Raw genomic sequence first — 3,596 nt, forward strand, 5'->3', positions numbered from 1 at the left:
CCATGAAAGAGGGTTCCATTGTTCTACCTCATTCAGGATGTTTCATAATGTATTCCTGTGGTGTTTCTGAGCTTACCTAAACACAGATAGCCTCCCAGGCTGCCTGCACATCCAGATATGAAAAAGCCCCATGGGAGGAATTACCTCATGGTGCCTTAACCTGGGCTTTAATTGTTGTGTAAGAAGCTGAAGAGACTACAGGTGGCCAGAAAGATTATTGTACAATGAAAAACAGGACACTTCTGCTCAGTTCTTGGCCATCTCCTAAGCAAGGTAAGTCCAAGAAACCCAAACCCAACCCATGAGAATTTCTCCAAACTTTCTTCACCAATGAATTTCTTTTCAAAAGCCATTTCTCTTCTGTCAAATTGACAGAGAATGGTCGAACAATGTGGTAGAAATTTTCTGCACAGCACTAATCCCAGCTATATTTAACTATTTCCAATGCTCTTGGCTCTAAATTCACTTTATCACTACCATGTTGAACAACAGTGAGTAGATCACAGGATATGTTTTGATGAATTAAGCTGCTGAACACACTTGGCAGGGAACTTCTTGTTTCTTGTTTATTGAAAGGTGGTGTTTTTTTAAAAAATAATCATAATAAAAAATAATCCCCTCCCCCATTCCTAGTTATACTGTTGGTGATACAGGACATATGAGCCTGCATTCCCCATCATTCCCTCCTGCTCCCCTCCCTTCAAATCACTGAGATGTGTGAAGTTCTGAAAGCATGGTGGTGTTGATGTGGAGTGGAAGGTGGTGAAAGGGGAAAGAATCTATTCTTCAGTCTGGATAGAATTCTAAGAAATTCTGCCAATTATTTTGAAATGTACCATCCCTCCCTCTTGTTTATGTAAACTATTCATTCATGATCTAAGAGGTTTGTCACCCACTGATACATGTTCCAATTCATGCCAGAGATAGATTTGGAAAATTGTGGGGGTTTGTGTTTTGAAATGGTGTGTCTATATTATTTCTCTACAGGAACATACCACTATAATACCTGGTATCATTTGCACAAGCCAGAAGTGACCTAATTAGTCTGTAAAATCTTCCTGCATTCCATGTTAACATCAAACTACACTGCAGACAGGGCTAACAGGGTATTCAATCGTCTTGGGTTATTAGGGGGAGGGGGGAGGTCATGCTTATGTATAGCTGTATTGCTTTAATAGTGTATCTCTTTTTATTGCTAGAATTAATGTCCTGCCTGATAATTGGAGAGCATGCCTGCTATACATGCCTACGCAGAAGCAAGTCCTACTGAGTTTAATGGAACTTTGTCTGTACATTGCAGCCTAATTCAGTAAAAAAACAAAGTTTACCTAAGAATTATGGAAGTTCGTTGGTTGTTATACAGACATTATTTCCTGTTACTGACTTGGATTTCTCTTTAATGGATCTACACTCCACTCTTTTCCTGCTCAGTTTAATAATTCACCCAACTGAAGGCAAAGAATCTTTTCTTGTTTTTTATTGACAGGGGAAGAAAAGATGTAATGATGATTCACATCAAAACTGGGGAAAAATTCTTCTTTGTATAGTCTTCTTCTTGACAATATTTTCTCCAATGCTTGACAGAATACGATATGGAAAACCAAAGAAATGTGGAAACATTTATTCTTTTGGGATTTGCTGATCTTCGAGAAGTACAAATTTAACACTTTGTGCTATTTCTCTCCATTTACCTAGTAGCTCTGATAGGCAACTTCCTCATAATTAATACTGTAATCCAAAATCAGCACCTTCACAGTCCCATTTCTTTCTTTCTGGGCAACCTATCCTTTCTAGATGTTTGCTATATTTCTACCACAGTGCCTAAATCGATGCTCAGCAGCTTGATCAATGTCAATTTGATCTCATTCTCTGGCTGCATGACCCAGGTTTTCTTGGTTGCTACATTTGCAGGGGCTGAGCTATCCTTCCTCACTGCCTGCCATGGCTTACGACTGCTATGTAGTAATCTGCCAACCCTTACAGTAGTACAGGCTAATCATGAACTGGAATGCCTGTATTCAAATGGCAGCTACTTCTTGGCTCACCAGTGCAATAAATGGAGTAGTCCAAACTGTACACACATTTAAGTTATATTTCTGCCAATCAAACGTTATCAAGCAATTTTTCTATGATATCCCTCAGTTACTAATGATCTCTTGTACTGATACAATGACTAATAAGAAGCTCCTCATTGCAAGTGCACTTACTCTGAGCTCATTTTGCATTTTATTTATAGTGATTTCCTATGGATTCATCTTCTCTGCTGTGTTCAAGATCCAGTCTGTTCAGAGCAGGCATAAAGCCTTCTCCACCTGTGTCCCACATTTGACTGTCTTTTGCTTGTTTGTTATCACTGGTGTATTTTCTTACTTCAGATCAAGGGCCTTGTCCTCCCCACCTGTGGACCTGTTGACTTCCTTTTTGTATACAGTTGTGCCACCCCTAATGAATCCCATCATCTACAGCTTGAGAAACAAAGAAATCCAAATGGCACTATGTAAAATGTCACACAAGAGGTTTAGATTCCATATGGTGACGTTATAGATATGAGTGCTCCTGTCTCAGTGAAGTTAGACCACTGGACTAGCTTTGACTGTCTGGATCACATTCAGTGGGGCTACTGTATGTGACAGTCAAACACACTCCACTATCCTGCTAGCCCATTATTCACCTAAATTAGGACTGTCTGTGACTTTCCTGTTCAGGAGCGGAACTATAGCAATTTGGACAGTCCCACATCTGTTGCAGATTTAGATATCCCAGCAGTGTTCTGGGCAAGAAGAAATATATGTAAATGTTGAGTCTCCAAGCATCTCCAAGTCAGAGAGTACAAATTCGTACCAGTAAATATATATCATTTTAATTGCTCTAACAAGCATAAAGGATAACAGTCTTGCAACAACAAGATATTCCTATATATCCTACCAATATGCTAAGTAAAAGCATAACTGAAAAAGCAGCTAACATGTTAATGACACATTTATTACTTCTCAGTGCCCTACCCCATGTCCAGCTTGCCTGGCCACGAGGGGGCTATTGCGGGTGGGTGGGGTGAGACGACGTGCTTGGCTGCCATTGGCAGCCGAGTGGTGGTCCCACCAGAGGTGGGAGGGGATGGAGAGGCTCCTTTTAGCTCTCCATGCCCCTCCCTAATGCCTCTCAGTCCACATGGCTCCCTCCCACCCTCCCTTATGCAATGTGGGTTTTAACTGGTTGCCCTTTTGGGGGCCAAATAGGAATTTTTGGCTCACAGTCTGATTGGCATGGGTTGTGTGTCTTTTCACACTTTTCACACTTCACACTGTAAATGGGGTTGGCAAGTCCTTAGGTGGAACTGGTCGAATTTCCCTTAGTTGGTCACATTTTTAGGAGCTGCTAGGATGGGCAATGAGGATGAGAATAGGGATGGTGAATATTCAGAGGCACTGTTCTGGTGACAGGTGACACCTGAGGCCTCCACTCTGGGTTTTGTGGCCCATCAGGGGATAAGGGTTACCTGTGAGACCGACTCACCTCAACCACCCAATGTTTTGCGGCCCAGGGGGCAGTGATAGGGGAAGGCCTACCTCCCCCCAAGGGGTAGCCCTGTGGGGTGG

At 41.9% G+C, this 3,596-nt stretch overlaps 1 pseudogene; it reads left to right on the top strand.

Annotated features, from left to right (window-relative positions):
• The first annotated feature begins 1,592 nt into the window (after nt 1-1,592).
• Nucleotides 1,593-2,544, top strand: LOC146341572 (olfactory receptor 14A16-like; annotated as a pseudogene).
• Nucleotides 2,545-3,596: the final 1,052 nt, after the last annotated feature.

The sequence above is a fragment of the Heloderma suspectum genome, chromosome 6 (genome assembly GCF_057233095.1).
Source record: "Heloderma suspectum isolate Gila_16-S chromosome 6, 16-S_ref, whole genome shotgun sequence".
In the NCBI taxonomy this organism is placed as follows: domain Eukaryota; kingdom Metazoa; phylum Chordata; class Lepidosauria; order Squamata; family Helodermatidae; genus Heloderma; species Heloderma suspectum.